The 27,520-nt window shown below is 41.4% G+C and overlaps 1 long non-coding RNA gene across 1 annotated transcript; it reads left to right on the top strand.

Annotated features, from left to right (window-relative positions):
- The first annotated feature begins 1,185 nt into the window (after nucleotides 1-1,185).
- Nucleotides 1,186-26,969, top strand: LOC122428288. Its single transcript, XR_006265684.1, has 2 exons — nucleotides 1,186-1,462; nucleotides 26,467-26,969. It is a non-coding gene; the product is annotated as an uncharacterized LOC122428288 (long non-coding RNA).
- Nucleotides 26,970-27,520: the final 551 nt, after the last annotated feature.

Genomic DNA, 27,520 nt, shown 5'->3' with positions numbered 1-27,520 from the left:
GACCTGGATATTAAAAGCACAGATGTACCCAGGTAGTACTTGGAGCAACTTGTGATTCATTCTGTATAGAACAGAGTCATTCACTTTGCTTCTAGCATTTCTGAGATGGTGGCCCAGACCCCACTCTTCCACTGTTCAGCCTTAAGTAAGTCATTTAGCATCTGCTATTCTTGAGTTCCCGATGGCTCAAGTGGGTAAAGAATCTACCTTTAATGAAGAAGATTCTGGAGTTGTGGGTTTGATCCCTGGGTCAGGAAGATCCCCTGGGGGAGTGGGAAATGGTGACCCCCCTCCAATATTTTTGCTGGAAAACATGACCCAGTGACTAAGCACACACACAATCTCGAGTCCAAATTTGTAAAATGAAGAACTATGTTCTGTTTCTTGCAGGGATGTGAAGTAAATTAAAGAAGGTATGTGAAAAAAACATTATCTGGTAAATTGTAGGCTTGTGAAAATGACTGAGGTTTGCTTTCCCTTTTGTTACCTCTTTCTGTAACATCATGCGAAATGAAAGCTTGAAGCAGTAGAGGAATACATTTCTGAGAATCCAGGACTATGTTTTTCCGGAAGCCGAGTGCAACCACAGATTCATAATAGATGATGCATTCAGTTCGGGTTTTCCTAAATGGAGCATCTCTGGACCAGAATCTGACTATACCTGGAATTCTCCATAGCCCAGAGGGCGATTTCACATGGGCACTGGATTTGGGCAACTCTTTGATGTTCTACATATAAATATAATGATTTGTATAAATATTTTTTCTATCACATTACAAGACTGTGGGATTTCATTTGCATCCCCCAGCTGATCTCATTATACAATATTTTATCTCCCACTTTCTATTTGTCCCCAGTTAATTGGGTCCTGTGGTATTACTCTGTCTGAAAAGGCAATCTCTGCTTCAGAATTTCAGATTTTGGCTTATAAGTGCATTGGTGTTGATAAAGTGAGGTTATATGTAGATAGGAAGTACAGGAGGCTTCCTGGAGGTCTTATCTCCTTCCTTAATGTCTATTAAGTCAACGTTTGGGGGTTTTATCTGCCTATGCCCGGCATTCTGATAGGCAATATACCCAAAGCCACGTCCTCTCCTCATTAAGTTGATTCACTTTCAACTTTCCCATCAAGATGCTCTGCCCCAGTGAACATTTGGCCTTATGACTGGTTTGTTTTTTTTTTTTTCCAGCTGTCAGTTTGAAAAACGGTGACTTCCTATCTTTCTTTCCCAGTTTGCAGCATCAGCAGAATTAGCCGGGTGCTTCCTGTTAGCAGAAGGCTCGCCGTCACCTTCCACCAGAGGCGCTGAGTCTGCCCAGCTGGCCAAGGTCAGCAGACGGCTGGCAGTGGACTCAGCCCGGGATTGCGCTGGTCGAAAAGACACGGGCATGGGATGTGTGCTCCAAGCACCAGCAGTGAGTGAGTTTCCACTCGGACAAAGCAGCTGAGACCACGTGGAAGGTAAGAGGAAGAACCTGGGGTGGAAACGTAAAGAGGCAGGAGGGCCATGCTGAGTCTCTCTAAGGTTCCCCCTTTATTAGACTAATGAAAAATATGCCAATTTCCAATTCTAGAAGTAGTTCCATTGACCATGACACCGTCAAAGAGCTTGTGGAAATCCAGATACACCTGGCTCCCTCTCTTAGGTTCCCTTCCTTCTCCCTTCACTACACTCAGTTGTACGTGTCTGACAACACTCAGCTCAGAGGTCATCTTCCTTTTCCATCCCTACATCCTCAGCATGGTGGATTCACCCTTTATCTGTGCTCTCACACACACCTACTCTTAGCACTATCTTCACACATACCACGTTGAGTTGTGACCGTTGACTTGCCTGCCTTTTCTACCCAACATCAGATGATCCAACTGATGCATCTCTGCACCCAAGAGGTAAGGCTTTGATGAGAAAAGGAGAGACGCATTGAGGTAATGACTAACACTCCAAGGACCATAGTGTCTGCCAGGTGTATGAGGATGACCTTAGCAGGGTCATACAGGTGGAATGAAGGGTAATTTGAATCATGGTATCATGATGCTGAGCCTGGCGACATTCCTGACAGGTGGTAGATTTCAAATAAAGTTGTCTTCACTCTATGAACAAATATTTGAACAAATAGATGGATGAAGGGACAGGTGAATAATTGAAGGAAGGAATGGTTTTCACTCAGTCTCCTGCTTTGCCATGAAGACTGTCAAAAGGGGAGATAAGACATTCATTTCGATAAAGCACTATTTGGAAAACACTGGCATAGGTTAGTGAAAATCAATGAATCCAAGTTCCTCAGAATAACATAAATAAAATGGAAAAAAAGAAAAATCTATAGGTTTGGGTTAGGTAGTTTCTATGAAATACCCAACGTGTGAGTGGAAATGCCCTTTCCATTCCTTAAAGATAACCATTTTGGTATTTGAACTGCTCTTTATAGAGAAATCAGTGACCCCTCCATTGATGTGTTATGTGAACATTGCAGTTAATATACGGGATCTGTGCTGAGTATGGACAGTGTTTCAAAACAACATGTGTGGTGGTGGAAACAAGCATTTTGGTTCAAGTTACATTAAAAATAATCATAAAAATAAAAGAAACAAAGATGAGTTTAAATTCCATCTCAAAAAATTTGCATGTAGTTTTACAAAGATTGGCACCATACAACACTGAAGGGCACACCACTCCAATTATTAAAGGTCTGTATTAAGGAAAAAATACCGCACTAAACTAATGCTTCAGTGGGCTAAAACTCTCCATTCGAACCACCTGTTTCTTTCTTTTTTAATAAGCATTCACTCATCAGCTCTAGAAGAAAAAAATGCATCTATAAAATTGGCAAACCTCATGGAAATGCACCTCCCTTCTAAACCTGTTTACTGAAAGGAGAACAGGAGAACCTAATTGTCTGGCTAAAAGTACCCCCATAACAAAGATGATTAGAAAGCTTTTATATATTTCTTAAACCACTTCTCCTCCAGCTGGTTTTTGGCCAACCTTGGATCTATAAAAGCCAACTATTGGCTTTTTAATCATTTTAGGACTCAGGGTTGCAGTAAACATATTTTTTTGCTTGCCGTCTTTATGTTTGTTCATTTTTTCATTGACTCAGAAACTATTGTTTTGTGATTTTTCTATGTTCCAGTCACTCTGCTGGACGCCTGAGATGCCATGGTGCCTGAAGCTGATGTGTTTTTAGGTATAATGAAGGTTATAGTGGGGGGAAGGGGAGCATAATATAAAATATAATCAGACATTGAATATATAATTGCACAGAGTTCGACATCAAAGTATAACAAGGGGGCTTGGCTAATTGGCCAACCTGGGATCACTCCTTTGAGAGGTAATATATTTGCTGAGATCTAAAGGATTAATAGTTTTAATAGGCAGCAATGTTGAAAGAGTGTTATAGGTGGGGAGGGTGGGGGCAGCATTATGTGAATGCCCCTGGAGGAGGAGTTTGATCGTATTATTTCGTCTGTGTCTACATGCACCGAATGTTTTTTGGCCATTAAGTATTTTCGCAGCTCAGTTCTGTTCCAGTTTTCAGGGACCATAGACCAGTGGGGCCAACAGAGGAGCCAGGACCTGTCTCAGCTCTAAGGAGCGTCACAGTCTAGTGAGAGAAACCAAGGGGCAAGGCAGAGTTCCAGCCTCAATCACCCTTTTTCTGTCCTTTCAGAATTTAATGGGAAGTGCAAGATGTAGACAGAGGCTAGAAAAGTCTAACAGTTTAATAAGATGTCCCTGGACTTGGTGACAGAATGCCAGCCAGTTCTCACTTGTCAGGGGTGTCAACCTCAGTGGTATCCCTGCTCTATGGAAGGGCTGCTGGAGGTTCCTACTGAGCACACTTGAAGCTACCTCTACATCCTCCCGTGCAGAGACTTAGCTAAACTCCCAGCTGCATATATGCAAGGTGTCCTGAAGCAGAGAATGAGATTATCCCAGCTTGCCCACCCTCGTTTATGTGCAAAGAAGCCCCAGAGATCTGGGAATAGCAGAAGTCTCTGCCAAGAGAGTCTAAGAGGATCAACTTGGTCCCTTGCTACGGTGAGGCTGTTGCCTCCTTGACTAGCTCCTAGGTTATGTTTGAGGCATTCAATCTTGGAAAAACACCAACTTTCAAGATCAGACCTGTCTTCAAGTTTTCCCTCCTGTCCATTGAGATATTCAAAAAATTAAAGTAATATAGCACATGCTTGCTAAGTCATGTCTGATCCTTTGCCAGCCTATGGACTGTAGCCCACCAGGCTCCTCTGTTTATGGGAGTTCCCCAGCAAGAAGACTGGAGTGGGTTGCTATTTCCTGCTCCAGGGGATCTTGCCAACTCACGGATCGAACTCATGTCTCATATGTCTCCGCATTGACAGGAGGGTTCTTTACCACTCACACCACCTGGGAAGCCCCAATGCATTAAGGTAGGTATCATTATCCCCACTTTAGAGATAAGAAAATTGAGGCACAAGGAAGTTAAGTAACTTGCCAAAGTCACACAGTAAAAAGTAGATGAGCTGGAAATTAAACCCAGGTGGTCTGGCTCCACAGCCTGCCTTCTTCATGTCCCAACCATGCTGCCTGGCAGACCACCAACAAGCATTTATGATGAAGCCTGAGGCTCTGGTTTAGCTGAGGTTGGTTGCAGATTTAAGGAGTGCTTTAGCTGGGGCTCTTTGGTTGGCAAGGAACAAAGATTCGCTCAAGTGGGTTTAAGGAAGAAGAGGTGGGATAGTTTAAGGATGCACATGAGTTGGCAGAAAGGACAGAATCTCACAGGTATCATGAAAAGTAGTTTTTGATCTCACCACACTGACAAGGCAGATGGAGTCTGTGTGTGGGCCCCCGGGGGCTCCAGGCACCTTGGCAGGGAAATTTGTAGATCCATGCTAACTGCTTAGGTCTCCTAGTCTACATTTTCTCTGTGTTGACTGCCCTCTTGCCTCCTAGCATCATGCCTTATGTTCTCCATTCTGTACCCATTGCTTCTTGTTCTTATCTCCTGATCCCTCTTGGCCTGGGATACACATTGCAGCAGACACCCAAACTGCCTGGCCCACACCCTGCTCACCTGCAGCCCAAGCGGACAGGTTCCTTTGAAGGCTGACAGCATCCTTCTTCAAGCATCTGCATCTCTCTGAAGTTCACCTGAGGCTTTCTCCAGATGGGTGTTCACTGAACCCACCTGCAGAGCACCCTACAGGGCACCCCCACCCAATGGGGGTTGGGAATTAAAAGATAAGCATCTCAGCTCCTCACAGGTGGATCTGTTACCATCACCTCAGAGGGTACCCAAGAGAGGGTGGACGGGTGGTAGTATATCAGGAAAAGACAGCATGGATCTAGAAGGAAGTAGAAAAGAACACACTTATATTGGACTAGGACTTTAACAGAGGCATTGTTGATATTTTTATACAAATTTATGCAGATTAGAAGACAAAGGTTCAGGGCTGGTGCCTAAGGGACAGTCATTTTTTCCCCCCAAGGGATAGATTAAGCAAACATGTCAAGGACTCAGTAGTTGTAGGTATTGACTAGATTGAAATGAATGCATTCAGCTGAAAACACGTGGGTGAGTGAACTGATCAGCAAGGGCCTGTTTCACATCCTGTCAAAAGGCCTCCTGTGCTATAATCTCTTAGAAAACACAGCACAAATCTCTCTGCCACAAAATCAGTACAGACCTACCCTAGATCTGCCATTAAACTGCAATTTGGTGCCAAGAAAATGGTGTCACACTGATAATTTCTGCTTGATGAGCATTTATGACTTTCAAAAAAGAACCCAAAAAACGCTTACTATTCACCTAAAGTCTGTAGATTTAAATTATGAATAAAATAGCTACAAAAATTAGGCAAAGGCTGACGTGGAAAGAACAAAGTCTCTGTACCTTCCTTCCCACTCCATCACAGAACCTTTAGACCTGAGATTTGAGACCAAATCAGCTTCTCAGAATGTCTCCCCTACACCCTCCCCACCCAAACTACATCTCTAGCCAGGTAATTTATAAATATATTCACTAAAATATCCATGTCTCACTTCCCAATCTTCCCTGAACTTTAATCTGAACTTATTAGAAAATCTGCTATTAGGACTCAATTTTCTCCTTTCTCTGAGACAAGGTGTGTCAGTTACAGGCACTATTCCCATTTATATCAACATTCTGCACATCATGTTCTAATACTCTTTTTTCTCTTTGGATCCATTTAATAAACTCATGAAATAGGGAGGGAAGATTTCTCTCTGTGTTTCACAAAAGAATCAAGAGACTTGAACGTTAGACAACCTTCCTGGTTGGAACATTACAGAAACAGAACACAGACACAGGGATCCTCTCTTTTTGCGGGGTTACCTTTTGTTCCCAAAGAGCCAAAGAAATTCTCTCTGGAAGGTATTACCATCCCAATTTTTATAAGAGGTAAAAGAGCTCCAAGAAAATTAATATAAAAACAAGAATATCTGCTTTATGAGGGTGTGAATATGGCTAGGTCAATTAAATTGGATTTTTTTACCCTTTATTAGTGTTGGTGCCTGGAACACAAGGGGAGTGGCTCAGATGAAACCATATTTGGGGATTTAAAATCCAGGAGTAATATAAAGCTTGATAAGTGATGGGGAAAAAATAGTGCACTGAGTCCTATACCTACTAAGGGTTGGTGAATCCTCCATGGGGTGGTCATAATGGCAGATAACTCGTGACCTGCAGGATGAGAGTTGAGATGAGCAAATGGTAAAGCTCCAGGAAGAGGAGGCAATTATACAAAATCCTAAGGATGGGAAGGTAGATGGCTTTATAAACCATGTTAAGAAATCTGGGAGACAATATAGGAAAAGTGGGTATTATTGTCAAGAATAGAAAGTCAAGAAGTGTCATTATCAGGTGGGAAGTAATAGAATTTCATTGCTGCATGAGGTTAGTTATTTGCCAAGAACCCAGAAATAACTTGCTTGAATTTAGGGCTCATAATTTTGGGGTCTGCCAACTTCAAGGAGACCCCATGTAACGACGGATGGTAAAGGGTCTGTCTGCAGTGTGGGAGACCCAGGTTTGATCCCTGGGTTGGGAAGATCCCCTGGAGAATGAACTGGCGATCCACTCTAGCATTCTTGCCTGGAGAATTCCATGGACAGAGGAGCCTGGTGGGCTAGAGGCCATGGGGTCACAAAGAGTCAGATGTGACTGAACATCTTACATAGGCATGTAATGACACAGCTATCTTGAGAAGTATTAATATGGCAATGCATTCACAGTTTGGAAAGTGAGAACGTATTGAAAAGAGGGAGTTAGTTACATGGAATCTGTCATTTCAGCACAGAAGATATCCTGCCTGACTCAAGTAACTAGTCATAAGCTGGATTATCTCAGTAACAACTGTTGCTGTTGAGTCAAGGATCCTGTGTGCCAAGATCCTCCAGAAACTATATTCTAAATATTCAAAAGTATAGATGCTATATACTCTATATTATAGTCTGTCCAGATGCCTCACAACATCCCTCTTGGGAAAATACAGTTATTCCTGTTTCACAGATGAAGATAATACAGAAGCTTAGAAAAGTTAAGTAATTTTTTCAAGGTCACATAGGTGAAGATTGAAATGAAAATTAAAATTCCCGTCAGTCTGATTCCAAATGCCACACTTCCGAGGGTGGAAAGAGGATGTCATTAATTAATGACATTTTCCTTTACTGGCTTCCAAGCAAGCTGCCACAGCTCTCAGCTCAAGGTCCCAAAGAGACTCTCCAACCTGGCTGCAGGAAATATCGGCCACATGCTTTCTCCAAGTGAATAAATACTTTACCATGGTAGATTTTTCCTCAGCTGCTTCAGTGTGACTCTGTTCCCAGAGCTTGTTCTCTCTTGTGGGGATAACAGTATCCAAGGTCCACCCTGAAAAGTGGCCAGCAAGCTCTGCGGCATCACTCAAGCCTGAGTAAAACCTGGAAAGTCAAAGTGTTAGTGGCTCAGTCATGTCCAGCTCTTTGTGACCCCGTGGACTGTAGCCCGCCAGGCTCCTCTGTCCATGGAATTCTCCAGGCAAGAATACTGGAGTAGGTAGCCATTCCCTTCTGCAGGGGATCTTAGGGACCCAGTCTCCTGCATTGCAAGCAGATTCTTTACCATCTGAGCGACCAGGGAAGCCCTGGGTGAAACCTGGGGTTTGACTAAAATCAGGTAGCCAGACCAAACTTGCCTTTGCAAAAGTTCACTCAATGTCACCGAGGCTCCTTTGTTCCAATTATCACCAGCAGGTAAGCTATGCCCCAGGGATGTGAAGATGAACCAGCCCTGGGCACCTCTCTGGAAGATCTTATAACCCAGATTGAGAAATAATACATACAGGTGTGATTGTTAGTTGCTTCAGTCATGTCTGACTCTCTGAAACCCTATGGACTACATCAGATCGCCAGGTGTCACTGCCCATAGGATTCCCAGGCAAGAATACTAGTGTGGGCTGCCACTTCCTTTCTCTAGGGGATCCTTCTGACCCAGGGATCAAACCCATGTCTCTTAAGTCTCCTGGATTGACAGGGGGGTTCTTTACCATGGGGGAAGCATATGTAAGTATGCACAAAATTGAGAGCATTTTGCCAGAATTCTATCCAAGGTGCTCTGGGAGCCTAGAGCAGGAACTCACAATGGAGAAGGTGGAGAAGATGGAGGCTGAGCTGAGACTTGGGCAATGAGGAGGAGTTTCTCATCTAGCAAAGAGGAGCAGGAAGGAGTTCCAAGGAGATGGAATGACATGACCAAATCATGATGTAACCAGGCCAATGTTTTCACTGTTGAGAAAAGGAGTTAGCTATTGTAAGAGATGAGGCAAGTGGGGCCAGCAAGCCAAATGGTGGACAGATGGATGTGCCAGGATCAGGTGCACAGTTTTTATGTTGAACATGACAAAGGGAAGAAAAAATCTTACAAAAGAGATACACATCAAATTATCTGTTTAACCCAAGAGAATTTCACTAGGTAATCTTCCTTAAGTTTTTTTTTTTTTTCCCTTTCTTACTGTGTGCATTCCTAGCTTCCCAAGTGGTAAAGAACCTGCCTGCCAATGCAGGAGACACAAGACACACAGGTTAGATCCCTGGGTCAGCAAGATACTCTGGAGGAGGAAATGGCAAACCACTCTAGTATTATTGCCTGGAGAATCCAGGAGCCTGGTGGGCTACAGTCCATAGGGTCACAGAGTCAGACACAAATGAGCATGCAACCATATGTGTGTTCCTAGCTTGGCGACTTTTATTAAGCCCAGATTAGAGGTTTCTTTGTTGTTTGGTTGCTAAGTCATGTCTGATTCTTTGTGACCCCATGGACTGCAGCATGCCAGGCTTTCCTATACTTTACCATCTCTCGGAGTTTGCTCAAATTCATGTCCATTGAATCAGTGATGCCATCCAGCTACTTCATCCTTTGTTGCTCCCTTTTCCTCTTGCCCTCGATCTTTCTCAGCATCAGGGTCTTTTTTCAATGAGTCAGCTGTTTTATCAGGTGGCCAAAGTGTTGGAGCTTCAGCTTTAGCATCAGTCCTTCCAATGAATATTCAGAATTGATTTCCTTAAAGATTAGCTGGTTTTACCTCCTTGCAGCCCAAGAGACTCTTAAGAGTCTTCTCCAGCACCACAGCTCGAAGCATCAATTCTTCGGCACTCAGCTTTCTTTATGGTCCAACTCTCACATCCATACATGACTAGTGGAAAAACCAGTAGTTTGACTATATGTAACTTTGTTGGCAAAGTGATGTCTCCGATTTTTAATATCCTGTCTAGGTTTGTCATAGCTTAATGCTCTTTTCCTTAAATTTCGTATGACTTAGGTATGATTCTTTTCCTCTCTTTTATGCAAAAACAAATTGGAGCTTAAGGATGACAAGAAACAATCCTAAAGGAATGAACACTGTGGGCATTCACTAATGTGCTGAAATGTCAGTACATAGCCTGGGTGCGTGTGATGACAAAGACTGTGTTTTTAAGCATTCTGCTGTATGTGTGACTTCAGGTTGAAATTCCTGGGCTCAGTATGATCCTGTACACGCTCACTGGCAATGTTACTGAAGTGAGAAATCAGCCACAAATGAGTCTTTGAGGGTCAAATAAAATCAAAATAAAGTATGTGCAGCAGCCTATGCTCTTCTCTAAGGAGAATCTCTCAGAACCGTTCTCCGGGGCTGTGGAGATAGACAGACACTTTAGGTAAACAAGATGTCTGAGGTTTGAGGACTGATGTATCTATTTCATAATTGCATGTTAAATAAAATAAACATAATTAGATTTCCACCAATAAACAAGCAGAGCTTTTTGTTCCAGGGAAATCTGTGCTCAGTGCATTTAGCCCGTTGGATACTTAACAACATGTCAGGGCTATACTGGGTGTTATGTCTCAATTTACTTAGTAAACTCATGTGAAGACCTTGTTGGGGTCCTATCCTAGGCAAGTGTGACCATACAGAGGTCAATAAGACAAAGACAGGCATACATATGGAAAAATAATGATTTGTGGATTTTGTTTATCTTTTCAAGACCAACCGTTGGTTTTGTTGATTTTTAAAATTGTTTTCCTGTTCTCTGTTTCACTTATTTCTGCTCTAATCTTTAGTATTTAATTTCTTTTTTTTTTTTTTTTAGTATTTCATTTCTTCTACTATTTTTGTGCTTAATTTGTTTCTCTTTTTCTGATTCCTTGAGGTGTAAAATTAGGTTGTTTATTTGAGATCTTTCTTGTTTTTGACTATAAGCATTCATCTCTATCAACTATAAACTTCCCTCTTATTACTTTTTTTTTTCCTGGATCCCGTAAGTTTTGGAATGTTGTGTTTTCATTTTTATTTGTTTTGAGATATTTCTTAAATTCCCTTTTACATTTTTTTCTCTTTGACCCAATGGTTATTCAAGAATCTGTTGTGTAGTTTCCACGTGCTTATGAATTTTTCTATTTTCTTACTGTTATTAATTTTTTATTTCACTAAATTGTCATCAGAAAAAGATAATTGATGTGATTTTTGCTCCTCTTAAATTTGTTAAAACTTATTTTGTGGCCTACTATGTGATCTACTCTGGATAATGTTCCATGTTTTCTTGAGAAGAGTGTGTACAGGCACATCTCATTTTATTGCTCTTCACAGACACTGTGTGTGTTTGTTTTTTTTTTTCTTTTACCAATTGAGGATTTGTGGCAACCCTGCACTGAGTAAGTCTATCAACATCACTTTTCCAACAGCATTTGCTTACCTAGTGTCTCTGTCTTATTTTTACAATTTCCACAATATTTCAGACTTTTCATTACTGTTATTATATTTGTTATAGTAATCTGTAATCAGTCTTCTTTAATGTTACCATTGTCACTGTTTTGAGATGCTACAAAATGTGCCCTTAGAAGACAGTGAACTTAATTGACAAATGCTGTGTGTGTGTTCTATCTGTTCACCAAATTGCTATTCCTTGCCTCTTTCCACCTTTCAGGACTCTCTATTTCCTGAGACACAGCAATAATGAAATTAGGCCAATTAATAACCCTACAATGGCCTTGAAGTGCTATAGTAAAAGGAAGAGTCAATCAATGCAGTAAACTTTATTGTGTCTTAATTTAAGAAATTGACACAGTTACTCCAACCGTTAGTAACCACCACCCTGATCAGTCAGCAGTCATTGACATCATGGCCTTCTGACGGCAAAACTACTATGACTCACTGAAAGCTCAGATGGTGATTAACAATTTTTATCACTAAAGTATTTTTAATTAAGGTATACACATTGTTTTTTAGACATAATGTATTATATGACACTTATACACAGTATAGTAAGCATAACTTTTATATGTATTGGGAAACAAAAATTCCTGTGACTCACGTTATTGCAATATTCACTTTATTGCAGTGGTCTGGAACTAAAGCCGCCAGGGAGGCCTGGCGTGCTGCAGTCCATGGGGTCACAAAGAGTCGGACACAACTGAGTGACTGAACAACACGTTATGCAACAACCTTCTTTGCAGAACTATCAATAACCACTATAATTGTGAAAGGAAAGGACCCTGATTAGAGAATGAGGGAATGCTTCACAGAGAAGATAGCAAATAAACTAGGATAAAGGAATGAATAGGAATTTGCCAGATTGGCATTAGAAGCGCAATCCAGATTTGCCTTGGATGTTTGAAACTTTGGCCTTTTAAATTCTACCTACAGAATCTGTCAACCCATGAATTAGCTTTAGTATCTGAGAACAGCTCAAATCCAACAAGTTTTTGAACATGTTTGTATCCCAGTGCGTTAGAACCACAGCTTTCTTTGTGAGGATTGCATAGGTTATGTAAGGGATGCTTGTTGTATGTATGTGTGTGCTTATATTGGGGTCGTGCGTGCATGCTAAGTCATTTCAGTAGTGTCAGACTCTTTGCAACCCTATGAATTGTAGCCCACCAGGCTCCTCTGTCCATGGGATTCTCCAGGCAAGAATTCTGGAATGGGCTGCCATGCCCTCCTCCAGGGGATCTTCCTGACCCAGAGATCAAACCCACGTCTATTATGTTTCCTACCTTGGCAGGAGGGTTCTTTACCAATAGCACCACCTGCAAGCCTATCTACTGGGGCCATCAAGAGTTTATTCTTTTCTTGTGATAAAAGGATCTTGATTTTGTTAGAGGTTCCATCTCCTGCCACTCTTCATTGGAGTGTTTTAGGTAAATCCAACACAGTGTCCAAACCAGGCAATCAGGTGCAGCCAATCAGGCAGCCTAATTTCTTTCATCACAATGATGGGTTCAGGGATGGGCAAGCCATTACCTAGGACTCAACAGTATTCCCTGAGATCTGTGCTAAGGCTCCTAAGAAATAGACTGTTGCACTGATTCTATTGACTTGAAACCTGAAAGGGGGTGGGAACTGAAATGACTGCTTCCATCTGATAGAGACTAAAATTTTACCAATCAAAGACAGAGCTAAAAGATAGAAGAGCTGAATCCTGAGGGTGCTATTTGACACAGGGATCAAACTCAGGTCTCCCGCATTGCAAGTGTAGTCTTTACTCTCTGAGTCACCAGGGAGGTCTCATTTGATCCTGACTAGAGACAAATGTGAAGTTTATTTACCCTACTGGGGTCTTCTATTATGTTGAGGCAATACATTCCCTTTCCACTTGAAAAAATAAATGCCCTGCCGGATATTGTGTGTATTTTTGAAGAGCCATTGCTTCACATCACAAAAATAGATCCTAGGTCAATGGGGAATCTTACAGACAAGTTTTTGCTTACAAGCTTTCACAGTGATGTGATGAAATGTCCACTCTGAGTGAGACAGGCTTTAGATTTATAGCCCCTTCTGACTATAATATCTCCTGTTAAGATCCCAACTATGTCACCAATTACCTATGAATTTTCTAAGACAAACTATCCGCTTCCCACCACTTAGCCCCTAATCTTTCTGTTTCTACTACAAAGATGCACTTGTTTGGTTATATATTTTGACTTTTATGCTCTCAAAACGAAAAAGGTAAAAGACAAGCATGAGCTTGTTTCAGGAAATAATTTACTTTGTCACATATTACAATTACCTTAAAAGAGGCATATTGGTTTTACATCTAATCTTCTGACGCTGGACCATTCAAGCTATAGATACATGTGACATAGTAAAAAGAATGCTGGGGTTAGAAAGTTTGGGATGTAAGCCCAGACACCACCATTAATGTGTGTGAAATCTTAAACTGATCACTTGACCTCTTTGAACCTCAGTTTTCTCATATGATAGTGGAACAATATTACTTCCTGTACAGTACTGTTGAAAGAATTCAACTCATACTAATTTTCAGACTGCTTGCCACCCTCATTTCTCTGCCAGTAGGTATTATGGTGCTGTAAAAGCACTGCACTCAATATGCCAGTGAATTTGGAAAACTCAGCAGTGACCACAAAACTGGACAAGGTCAGTTTGCATTCCAGTCCCAAAGAAAGGCAATGCCAAAGAATATTCAAATGACCGCACAGTTGTGCTCATCTCACACACTAGCAAAGAAATGCTCAAAATTCTCCAAGCCAGGCTTCAACAGTATGTGAACTAGGAACTTCCAGAAGTTCAAACTGGGTTTAGAAAAGGCAGAGGAACCAGAGATCAAACTGCCAACCTCTGGTGGACCATCGACAAAGCAAGAGAGTTCCAGAAAAACATCTCCTTCTGCTTTATTGACTATGCCAAAACCTTTGACTGTGTGGATCACAACGAACTGTGGAGCATTCTTAAAGAGATGGGAATACCAGACCACCTGACCTGCCTCCTGAGAAATCCGTATGCAGGTCAAGAAGCAGCAGTTAGAACTGGACATGGAATAGCAGGCTGATTCCAAATTGGGAAAGGACTACATCAAGGCTGTATACTGTCACCCTGATTATTTAACTTATATGCAGAGTACATCATGTGAAATGCCAGGTTGGATGAAGCACAGCTGGAATGAAGATTGGCAGGGAGAAAATCAATAACTTCAGATATGCATATGACATCACCCTTATGGCAAAAAGTGAAGAAGAACTAAAGAGTCTCTTGATGAAAGTGAAAGACAAGAGTGAAAAAGTTGGCTTAAAACTCAACATTTAGAAAACTAAGATCATGGCATCTGGTCCCATGACTTCATGGCAAATAGATGGGGAAACAATTGAAACAGTGACAGACTTTATTTTTGGGGGTCCAAAATCACATCAGATGGTGAATGCAGCCATGAAATGAAAAGACAAGACACTTGCCCCTTGGAAGAGAAGTTATGACCAAACTAGACAGCATATTAAAAAGCAGAGACATAACTTTGCCAACAAATGTCTGTCTAGTCAAAGCTATGGTTTTTCCAATAGTCATGTATGGATGTGAGAGTTGGACTGTAAAGAAAGCTGAGCGTTGAAGAATTGATGCTTTTGAACTGTGGTGCTGAAGAAGACTCTTGAGAGTCCTTTGGACTACAGGGAGACCCAACCAGTCCATCCTAAAGGAAATCAGTCCTGAATATTCATTGGAAGGACTGATGCTAAAGCTGAAATTTCAATACTTTGGCCACCTGATGCGAAGAACTGACTCATTTGAAAAGACCCTGATGCTGGGAAGTATTGAAGGTGGGAGGAGAAGGAGATGACAGAGGATGAGATGGTTGGATGGCATCAGCGACTCAATGGACATGAGCTGAGTAAGCTCCAGGAGTTGATGGACAGGGAGGCCTGGCATGCTGCAGTCCACAGGGTCACAAAAATCAGATGAGACTGAGTGACTGAACTGAACTGAGATATTATTGGGGCTTCCCTGATAGCTCAGTTGGTAAAGAATCCTCCTACAATGCAGGAGACCCTGGTTCGATTTCCGGATCTGGAAGATCTGCTGGAGAGAGGATAGGCTACCCACACAAGAATTCTTGGGCTTCCCTTATGACTCAGCTAGTAAAGAATCTGCCTGCAATGTGAGAGACCTGGGTTTGATCCCTGGGTTGGGAAGATCCCCAGGAGAAGGGAAAGGCTGCCCACTCCAGTATTCTGGCCTGGAGAATCCCATCGGTGCCTGCCACCTCATTTCTCTGCCAGTAGATGTTACTGAGGTCAGCCCTCTGTACCCTATGCGGCCACCACAGTGGATTTAACTGGGGTGAGAACGTGTGCCTTACTCTGAAATAGCCAGTCTATAGGCTTCTGATGATTGAAAGAAGAGTCTGGTCTAGGAAAGAGGATCTGGGAAAAATAAGTTTCTCTCTCAGAAGTTTACTTTGAAAAACTTGGTGAAAATGAAGGAGGTAACAGTCAGATCTGAGACTAAACTGTTGCACTAAAGTGAAAGACAGGGAAAGACTGGAACAATGGTCTATCCTTTTCCTTATTTGGCTTTCTTTAAAAGCAAAGCCTGAGATAACTGTTTGATCCAGGTGGTTTCTTTGGGAGATAATTCCAGGGAGAATATAAAGGGAGAGAGAAGACAGTGAGGCAGGAAAGGGAGAGAGGTAGAAAAAAGAGTATTAGTGCGTGGATAATTGCTGTGGGAAATCTATAAAGTCTTCTGTGGGTCCTCCCTAAATTTCTCAAGTTTAGCTTAAGCATAACCCCCCACACACATCTATGTCATCTTATAATTCTCATACCATAACACTTTGTTGTTGTTCAGTCACTAAGTCGTGTCCGACTCTGCAACCCCATGGGTTGCAGCACACCAGGCTTTCCAGGCTCTTCACATCAGGTGGCCAAGATATTGGAGCTTCAGCTTCAGCATCAGTCCTTCCAATGAATACTCAGGACTGATTTCCTTTAGGATGGACTGGTTGGATCTCCTTGCAGTCCAAGGGACTCTCAAGAGTCTTCTTCAACACCACAGTTCAAAAGCATCAATTCTTCAACACTCAGCTTTCTTCATGGTCCAACTCTCACATCCATATATGCCTACTGGGAAAACCATAGCTTTGAATATATGGGCCTTTGTTGGCAAAGTAATGTGGACCTCCACAGCATGGCTCATAGCTTCATTGAGTTATGCAAGCCGCTTCGCTACATCAAGGCCGTGATCCATGAAGGGGACTATGATACATAGGACACTGTATTTTAGCTACTTGTTTAAATAGGTCAGCTGGCTCTCATTAAATATTTACTGAAGGAATGAATAAAGAAAAAGGGGCTGAGAAAGGAGAATTGAGTAGGGAAAGGAAGAAAGGAAGCAAGCAAGAAAGAGGCACCTTGAATGTATCCAAGTGAAGCTTTGGGGCCATTACAGCAAGCAATGCAGGGAGGCTTCAGGAAGCTGACAGTTTGTTGAAAAAGAGACACAAATATTATAAGGACCTGCTATGAAAGGGGAAGTGCACAAAGCTATGAGAACATAAATCGCAGTGATAGGAGCCAGTTGCGGACATCAGAGAGTCATGCTGGAGGAAGTGAAGAGAAAAGCATTCATTAGAAGCTGTCAACGTCCAGAGGGATGGCAGAGTAGGTGCCCTGAATGACTTGTCAAATGCAAACAACCTAAAAGCTGAATAAGACAGAAAAATATTTTGAAAATAGTTTTAATCATTGTCTCAGCTGGTAAGAAGGTAAGGACTTTGCAGAGGTCAAAAGCATAGGGGGAAGTGAGAAATCTGAGGGGTGACTGAGCACAAAGGCAGTTTCTCCCTCTGGGACTCTGCGGAGCCTCGGGGCTGTGCTTGAGAACATGAAAGCCTTCCGCTGAAGCCCCTGGTGAAGCCAGATCCTTGTGGATACCTCTTTAAAACAACAACAGCAAAACAAAACGCAAAACCCACTTTCTTCTTTTCTTCCTACTCTACATTCCTTTTATGTCTCAGTTGAAAATGGTTTATTATGGATATTATACATGATTTGGGGACTTTTTTTTTTTTAATCCTTGTGAAATTTTGAGGTGGCAAAGTTGACATTCTGCTTTTGGTTCAGGCTCACCAGATGTGAAGAATTCCAAAACAGGACTTTAATCGAAAGATTCATGACCTACATTGAATTAAATAGCTAAAAATTCAATATATAAATATCTGTATATCTTAAGGTCATTTTGTTTAATATTGTGCAGACTGGTAAACCAAGCTTAGGAAGTGGAAGTGGTCTCTCAGAGGACAAAAAATAAAATGACATGTTATATAGAGAGAATTTATAAGAATGATAAAGCAAACTGAAGTTTATTTGCTTTTTTTATGTCACTAAATACCAGCAACTCTACAAGGTCAGTGATAAAATATTTCTCCTTGAAAAAATATATTTTATTGGTCTATGTTCTAAAAATTGCTATATTTAATGCTAGTTTTTAACAACATACACATAAGCTTAATAGCAAGATTTTTTTTTTTACTCAGTTCAGTTCAGTTGCTCAGTTGTGTCCGACTCTTTGCGACCCCATGAATCGCAGCACGCCAGGCCTCCCTGTCCATGCTAGCTATCCTCTAATAAATTAAAAATAAATGTATGTTGAGGTTAATTTGGAAACTTCTCATTTGTTCATTTATACAGCGAACTCCCCAAAACACAAACTCAGTTACATGCATTTGTTGTTATAAAAGAAAAAGATGTTATGTTCTGAAATTTTTCAAGCTTGTTTTGGGAGAAGTTTATACCTCTAACACTGGTGCTTTGATACATATTTCTGTGTTTGGGCAGTAGATCTAAAATAGTCACTCACAAGGATTTCCCTGTTGGCCTAATGGTTGAGAATATGCCTTCTAGTGCATAGGATGCAGATTCAATCCCAGGATGGGGAACTAAAATCCCACACACTACAGAGCAATAAAGCCCGGGTATTGGAACAGACCCCACATGATCTGGAGCTTGTGGATCACAACTAGAGAAGCTCTCACACCACAAGGAAGAGCCCACGCCACCACGAAGACCCAGGGCAGCCAAAAACATAAGTAAAATAAAACAAAATAAAATTGAGTTTAAATAAAATAGACAATGACAGCTATATGAAATTTTTTTAGATGAACATAATTAGAGTAGAAACTAATTGCAAAGTAGGAACACTTACATAGGAAAATGAATCAAATTTTAAAGAAGAATGCCAGGATTGAAATAACAAAAGATGCTGGTCTTGCTTTACAGAAAATAATGTAAAGAACAAAGTTTGAATGCTTGCATCCTTTTCACCAACACCTGACACTCCTTTTAAAGCAATGGATGAAAAGGTCTCAATGTCTTCTACCCTTCAGTCATCTCTCTGATATTTGCAGAATACCTTAGAATGTTTTACCAAATACGCTGAAATTTATAGTAAACTGCTGGCAAAGTTAAGTCACTGGAAAATTTTTGACTGCAGAAACATTTTCAAGCCTTTAGAATCAGTCCCAATAGGCACAGACTGTATTGCAATGTCTAGGATGTATTATTGATCCATTTTGGCCAAATTTATCCTTAGTTTTAGGATATATATATATATATATATATATATATATATAATTATTTATATATATTTTAATTAGTGACTATTTTAAATAAGTTTATATATAAAATATAAATTATTATATAAATATATAATATATATAAATTATTTTCTGTGAAAAATTTTTAAAAATAAAAATTAATAGAAACATACTATCAACTAAAGCAAAGATAGACAAATCTAGATACAGTGTACACTGACCACAAATATTTAAAGAAGGTCACTTTTGATACAGTAATTGATAAATTTGCTATTTATATTTTATACTAGGTGGGTCAGTAGCATGCTTACCAGTGTATCAATTTGTAAACATTGGAGCTGTGATATAATCTAATCTCTGTCAGTCTTGTGTGTTAATTAAATTTCTGTAAATATTGTAGACTCAAAAAGAACATAATGTTCTTCCTATTCTTATGTGGGCTTCCCTGGCAGTCCCCTGGAGAAGGGCGTGGCAACCCAGGCCGGTAGTTTTGCCTGGAGAATCCCCAAGGACAGAGGAACTTGGTGGGCTGCAGTCCATGGGGTCACAAAGAGTCGGACACGACTGAGCGACTAAGCACACACATTCTTATGCAACTAAAATGCTCTCAGTGCAAACTGACAACCTATGTAATCGTTGGTAAGTGTTGATTAATTGCTTTATAACAAAGCATAATAGCTTTCACAATCTCCATGTATGAGATGCAGTTTATGTGCTTCTCAGAAGCCCTCTTCCCCAGACTAACAGTCACAAGTGTGCCCAGAGAGTGGCAGAATCCAAATAATTCTCAAATTACAAAATTTTAGTTCTGTTGGTCTCTTGGGCCATTGCTCCTGTGTTTGCATTTTGTGTCTTGTTTAAAAAGTCTTTCCCTGCTTAGTAACTTACAGGCTTTTTCCTTTGTTGTCTTCTAAATGTTTTACAGTTTCATCTTTCATATTTAATCCTAATTTAATTCTAATCATATTTAGAATTGATTTTCATGTATAGGGAGACTTAGGGGTTCAATTTATTTCCCCCTACTGATAACCCAGAGTCCTAGCACCATGTTTTGAAATGTCTCTCCTTTGTCCACTGATTTGTTGCACCAGCTTCCCCATAAATCAGGTTTCCATATTTGTCAGGGCTGTTGGTGATCCCTTTATTCTGATGGTTGTCAATTTGCCTATACCTAATGGTTTTTCCAGGGGTCATGTATGGATGTGAATTGGACTGTGAAGAAAGCTAAGTGCCGAAAAATTGATGCTTTTGAACCGTGGTGTTGGAGAAGACTCTTGAGAGTCTCTTGGACTGCAAGGAGATCCAACCAGTCCATCCTAAAGGAGATCAGTCCTGGGTGTTCATTGGAAGGACTGATGTTGAAGCTGAAACTCCAGTACTTTGGCCACCTCATTTGAAGGGTTGGCTCACTGGAAAAGACCCTGATGCTGGGAGGGATTGGGGGCAGGAGGAGACGGGGACGACAGAGGATGAGATGGCTGGATGGCATCACCGACTTGATGGACAAGGGTTTGAGTAAACTCTGGGAGTTGGTGATGGACAGGGAGGCCTGGCGTGCTGCGATTCATGGGGTCCCAAAGAGTCGGACACGACTGAGCGACTGAACTGAACTGAATGTCACCATCACTTAATTACCCTAACTTTACAGTAATTCATGATATCTGCAGAGGAAAGGCCATACAACCCATTTTTCTTCTTTGTCTTGACTATTATTGACCTTAGCACTTCCAATTAGATTTGGGGTTTTAGCTTGTCAAATTCTATGATATATCCTATTGACATTTTCATTGGAATTACATTACAGCTATAGCTCAATTGGGGGAGATGTCCGACATCTTTATAATATTGAGTCTCTCTATTCATTTGGTTAGCTATTTAATATCTTTCAAAAGGTTTTTGTAATTTCACATTAATGGGCTTACATAAAGTTTACTGAACTTTTTCCTAGGTGTTTTATGTCTTATGTGCTTAGATGGACAGATAGATACATACATAGATAGATAGATAGTTAGAGATGGTGTGTGTGTGTTTGACTATTATAAATCTTAGATTTTAAAAATTACATCTTCAAACTCCATATATGGCCTTCAACTTATTTTGGCATATTCATTTCGTATTCAGAAAACTTGTTAACTTTTTCAATCCTAAAATATTCTGTCTTTTGATTTTTAAGTATTTCTATGTAGAGAATCATATTATCTGTGTTAATAAAAAGAGTTTTGTTTCTTCCTTTGCAGTCTTTATACACTTTGCTTCATGGTCTTGACTTTCATGCTGGTCAGCACCATCAAGACAATATTCAGATATAATTGGTGTTCCTATATTTATGGTTTACTTCCAGTGGCTTCTGAGACTCAGGGCATGCTCCAAATTGTAAGCTGTATTCTGAGGACAGAGAAGCTCCTTGTGTTATTTTTTAAAATTGTTCATTTTTGTATGCTTTCAATATTAACATTCTTTTAAGTTGATATATAGTTTACTTGGGGCTTCCTAGGCGGCTCAGTGGTAAAAGAACGCACCTGCAATGTAGGAGACTCGAGTTCAATCCCTGGGTCTGGAAAATCTTCTGGAGAAGGAAGTGGAGCCCACTCCAGTATTCTTGCCTGGGAAATCCCATGGACAGAGGAGCCTGGCGGACTGCAGTCTATGGGCGAAAAGGATCAGTTATGACTCAGTAACGAAACAAGGGCAACAAAAAGAGTTTATTTACAGCATTGCAACAATCTCTACAGTACAGAAAAGTCACTCAGTTTCACAAATATGCATTCTTTTTTTATTCTTTTCCATTATGGCTTATCCCAGGAGACTAGATAGAGTTCCCTCTGCTATACAGTAGGATCTTATTGTTTATCCATTCCTTATGTAATAGTTTGCATCTACCACCCCCAAATTAAAAATAAAATTTTAAACAGAAACTTGAATAGAATTTAGCCAGTTGTGGGGGAAGAGAATCTCAAGTGTTCAATCAGAAAGCAGAGAGCAAGGAGAGAGGAGGAGCCAGCATGGGACGTTCTGAGTGACCTGGAAAACAGAAGATGAGGGGGCTTCCACCTGAACTGACTCAAGGGAGCAGAGGGCAGGTCATCACACGCTGAAGGAGGTTGATAGTATTGTGTCCTACTCCCATCTTGCCTTCTGCAGTTTTCATGAGAACAGTCTCATGTAGAGAGAAGGCAGAGGTTTCTCCAGTTTTAAAGGTAAATGAAGAAGTTGGCATTCTCCAGGCCAGGCTCCGGTGACAGATGATAAACATCTGCCATGCAAGGTCAAGATGAACACTGGCCAACTAATGATGTGGTCAACAGAAGACCCAGATGGGGAGTTTTAGAGTCACCCACGTTGTGAGGGATGGAAGGTTGGAGATCACGACTTGGCTCTGCCTTCCTTGCAGCATTATTCCCCATCCTCTCTCTCCCCAACACCATTCTGCATCACTGGAACTCCCCAGAGGGACTAAATTATTTCAAACTTCTGGGCTTTGAACAGACCCTTTCTTCCATCTGAATTAAGCTAAACTTACATGACTGAGCTCTTACTGATGTTTTCTAGCTCAGCTTAGATATTGCCATTCTTGGGAAACCTGCCCTTATCTTTCCCACTTCTGCAAAGAAAGATCCAATTCTTTCCTACATTGCTCCATGTGTTTCTTGTATTTCTCTGGTTGCATTTGTTATTTTTTATATGATCAGTGACTCCCTATCCTCAAAGACTGCGAGTTCCCCAGAAACATAGCATAGTACCATGCACACAGTCACGAGGGTGATATTTATTGAATTTTTGCCATGTTCTGAGGACTGTTCTAAGCACTTTTCAAGCATGACTACATTCAAGGTGTTCAACCATTTCTTTTTAGGTGGGAGTTGGGAGTGTTTTGCCCAAACCCATAGAGCTCATAAGAGGCATACCCCAAATCTTCTCACACTGACTCCATCATACCCTGCCTTCCTCCAAGTACAAGCATTTAATCTATGCAGACTCTGGCCACCTGCTTCTCAGATCTGAGAGTCTTTCTTGGCTGCAGTGAATTTACAGATATTCAGCTCAGGGCTTGCTGAGCAAGAAGCCTCCCTTAGTCAACATAATCAGCATCTCTAAGAATAACTACAGAGAGAGGGCTTTGCCATCCCAGGGAGCAAAAGGTGCCTGTAAGTCAGCATTACGCTTCTTAAACAAGAAGTGAAATGTGAAATGGTTCAGGAGAGACCCCCTGCAAGTTTATGTGCCCCCCAACTATTTCCTTTCCATCTCAATTCTGGAGGCCTATTTGCCAAACTGTCAGGCTGAACAGGTCTGCCAGTCTTGCTATTCTACTGTGTGTGTACATGTGTGTGAATGTGTATATGTGTGCATGTGTTTTTCATGTGTATGAGTGTATCTATGTGTATTTTCCTCTTGATGAGTTGTTAGACCAGAACACAACCATCTGTTTTTAAACACAAACAGATTTCCTTCTTTTCCACTGGAATTCAAAGCTGAAGTGACTTAGCTGACTTGGTTACTGGAAATTGTGGCTGCAGCAGTCAGGTTTTGGGAAGGAACACTCTGACATTTGCTCTCTCAATGGCAAGGCATATATCAAATTGGAATTGTTTCTGCAAACAGGACATACTATAGAGGCAAGAACATCGCATTTGGGATTAAAAGCCCTGACAACTATTACTAACAAGGCTGGGGTTTGTTTGCTTTTTTGCTTCCATATGTATCTTGTACCAAGTCAAGGATTAAGCATGTCATGTGGATTCTTCAATTCTTCCAAAACTCAAAACTTGGTGTCACATTCCATGAAACAGAAACCTTACTGTACCGTCCTGAGTGCCAACAAATGGGAGGAAAAATGGGAGCTGCCCTTTGTCGACTCCTCCAGCGTTAGGTATCTTGCTAATGATGGCAATAATGATGGTAATGATGGTAATTATTGAAGGTAATTATTTCACTTATTGGGCACTTACTAAGAGTCAAATGCAGTGCCAAGCACTTGGCATGGAATATCTAACTTTAAGGCTCCCTCTGGGGTAGGTGCTCCTAAGAGCTACATTTTACACGTGAGGAGATTGAAGTATGGAGATGCTAAGAGACTTGCCCAGAGTCAAAAATAACCCAGATGTGATTAAAGGCGAGTTAGTAGGATATTCAGGGAAATTGCTGTTACCTAATTAGGGCTTCCCTGATGGCTCAGACAGTGAAGGATCTGCCTGCAATGTGGAGACCCAGGTTCAATCCCTGGGTAGGGAAGATCCCCTGTAAAAGGGAATGGCACCCACTCCAGTATTCTTGCTTAGAGAATTCCATGAACGGAGGAGCCTGGCAGTCTACAGTCCTTGCAGTAGCAAAGAGTCAGACATGACTGAGTGACTAACATGCACACACACACAATTAGTGCTCACCAGAAAACTGTGAACCAGGTGCTAGGGTTCCCACTTTATGGACAAGGTGGGAAGCTTGGAGGCGGAGGGAAAGGGGAGAGGATGAGAAAGGATACCATACCTACTACTGGTCAGTCACACTCTCGGTATCTCTGGTACACACTCTTCCTCCTGCTTAAATGGGGTTCATTGCTGGGCAAGGTCTCGTCCATCTAAACTCACCCTTGTGGGTGTTCCTTACTCAGATTGTAATTCCCCCTTTGCTCCCACAGTTCCTTGCCATGCATTCATTTAATGGATGGTTTTTGAGAACTAGCTTTGGACAAGGCATGGTAGTCCCTGTTATCAGGAAGACCGAGAACAAAGGAGGTCACTGCCCTGCGGGTCATTTCAAGCAAGGACACCATGTCCCACCCAAGATCTTTGCCAACACTAGAGCTGCCGTCATGTAATTGACTTGGCTTGTCCTCCTTAGTACTGCATGCTGGGAGTTGCAGCACCTTCTCTGCCGGCGGTGGTCTGTGAGAAACCTCTGCTCTCCACCCTTGAAGGCCCAGCCAGGCAAGTTCATCTCAGCCTTTTGAGCTGAATTTAGCTACGCACTGTGCTTGGCCCTGGGCTGACTGTTTATTTTTTTTAGCTTTTTAAATCATAGAATTTTTTAAAAATATACAAAAGCAGAGAGGAATGTATAACAAATCACCCTATCTCTTTGACTCCACACTCTCGCCTTAAGTCCTTAAAAGCAAATTCCAGATCAAATATCTGATCTGGATAGCCTTTTTAGTCTATCCATAATTCAGCACACATATCTAGCAGAGAAGGACATTAAAAAAAAAAAAGGAAACCTTTCTTACATGTCATTATTACCTCTAACAAAATAAACAATGTTTCTCTGATATCATCTGATTCTGGTTCCATATTTTTCTGATTGACCCAAAAATGCCCTTTTACAGTGTGCATTTGAATCAAGATCCAAGCAAGGTCTACACATTGCATCTGGTTGATAATTCTCCTGCATGCATGCTCAGTCACTCAGTCCTTCTCAACTCTGTGACCCTGTGGACTGTAACCCTCCAGGCATGGGATTTCCCAGGCAAGAATACTGGAGTGGGTTGCCATTGCCTCCCCCAGGGGATCTTCCCTGGGGATCAAATCCACATCTCCTGCATTGCAGGCAGATTTTTTTTTACCACTGAGCCACTAAGGAAGCCCTATATAGTCTCCTAAGTCACTTAATCACTTTAAAAAATTAAATTTCTCATTCTGATATAATCATAGGCTCACACATAAGTGTAAGAATATTACAGAGAGAACCTGTGTACCCCTTCAGTCACTCACTCTTAATGGTGGCACTTTGCAAAATTACAGTAGAATTTCATGCCCAGATAGTGACAATTGGCATTGTCATTGAGCTGACATTTGAAAAATGTCAGTGTTTCAAAACTCAGAGGTCAATAATGGCTAACAGAGAAAGGCGATTTTCGTTCTTTACTCATTCCTGTCTAACTTTACTTCCTGTGTAGGAAGAAAAGCACAGTCTCAAGGAATGCCTTGATGTGGTGCCCTAATACAGACTTGCTTTGTGGTCACATCACCCATTTTTCAAGGGGTTCAGGTCAGCATGAGTGTGGGTAAGCTGGTCTAGTTTTCCCAAGACCCTAATAGTTCCCTAACAGAACACTCATTGCTAGGAACCCTGGACTCAGAAACAATGTCTGTATAACCTCAGAGGACACTTCTATTACTCTTCATGATAAATCTTTGGGGATCAACCACAGAGGTATGTCAGACTATGAAACACTCTTTCCAGCCACTCTCCTAATAGGGCTTTTGTTCTCTGAAGCCCAGGCAGGGGGGTCTCACAAATTCATACATTTGCTAGTTTGAAGAAGGGATTGCCTAAGGGAGCCTCTGCAGTGTTGGTGCTCAGTAAGCGAGTTTACTGGAAATAAATTTCTGGACAGCCAACCAGAAATCAATGGACTATTTTGTGTGCCCCCAAATAGTTGCACTTTCTTTTAAAAGTAATAACAGACCTGCCTTTGGGGTCCTAACAGGGATGTGTGTGTGTGCGTGTGTGTATGTTTGTGTGTCTAAGATGGGGCTCAGTTGTAGACATTCATATGGAGGGTATAAAGGAAAGACCATTTTGCAGCACGCTCTATGTAGCAAAAACTGTGGTAGAAATAGCACACACATGCCACCTTTAAATCTAGGCATTTGCATTTGTGAAACAAAATTTCTCTCTCCATTTTTTACAGGAAGGAGACAGACAGTGTTCTTAAGATCTCCCAGCTGGTGGATACAACTCGGGATTCACACCAAAACCCAGAAAGCAAACTCTCCCATCCTTGAGCTTTCTCTCTTCAGGTTACCGCTGTGCTATGCACTATGAGGGTCATGGAAATTTCTGAAAGAACCAAGGACCTTCGCCTAAAGGAGAGAATATTAAGATACAACATAAGCACGGTTTTAACTACTGCAAACCTCTCTTCCATCACACCACTTACTCATTCGTAACACTCATTTCTGGTGGAGTGTTTGGTTTTTTTTGTTTTGTTTTGTTTTGCTTTTCTTCGTTTACTTGCTTGATTTTTGAATTAATTTTTGCTTATTTGATTTTGGTTTATCTTCCTCAAAGGAAAAAAGGAGGGAGTATGTCTGTTTGATTTTTCTCATAAGAGCTCCTAAAGTGGACACTAAGTATGTATGTATTACATGAATAGCTGAATACCTTATGAAGATTAAAAAGATGAAGTGAAAAGTGTCTATGCCTGGAATTTAGCTGATGCTTAAAAATGGCGTCCACGTTTGTGACGTGAAGAAGGAAACCTTTCCTGTCTCATGCCCTCCCGCTGTCTTATAAACAACCCTTGCTCCTTTCTCACTATTCTTTCCTGCTGCCTGACAGCCTTATCTGAGCCCTGTCCCTGTCTTTGGTCACACCAGCCCTCCATCAGCAAGCCCTATCCCCGCTGCTAAGCCCTCTCCCAGTTACTCTCTCTCCTGACCTCATGTGGTCTTTTAAGATCCGAATGAGGTTCCTAATACACAACCACATTTGAGGACCACTGACTGGTTGGTATCTGGTGTCTGTGCAGCTCTAGAAGCGTGAGGCTGGAGGGGTTTGGGATGCTGGCAGCCAGTGTAAAAGGCATGTGCAATTCTGACCAAGTGAAGCTGCATTTCAAGACCTGAGTTACCTCCCCCAACCTCCTCTCTCTGGGTCCAGTTGGAGGCCACTCTGCTCTGATATCCTGTGTCCCCCAGTTCCTCCATATTTCATTTGGCACCTGCTATAGCTCACCTTGGGCT

This window comes from Cervus canadensis, chromosome 26 (assembly GCF_019320065.1).
Source record: "Cervus canadensis isolate Bull #8, Minnesota chromosome 26, ASM1932006v1, whole genome shotgun sequence".
NCBI classification, from domain to species: Eukaryota; Metazoa; Chordata; class Mammalia; order Artiodactyla; family Cervidae; genus Cervus; species Cervus canadensis.
This window is presented reverse-complemented; position numbering and strand designations above follow the sequence as displayed.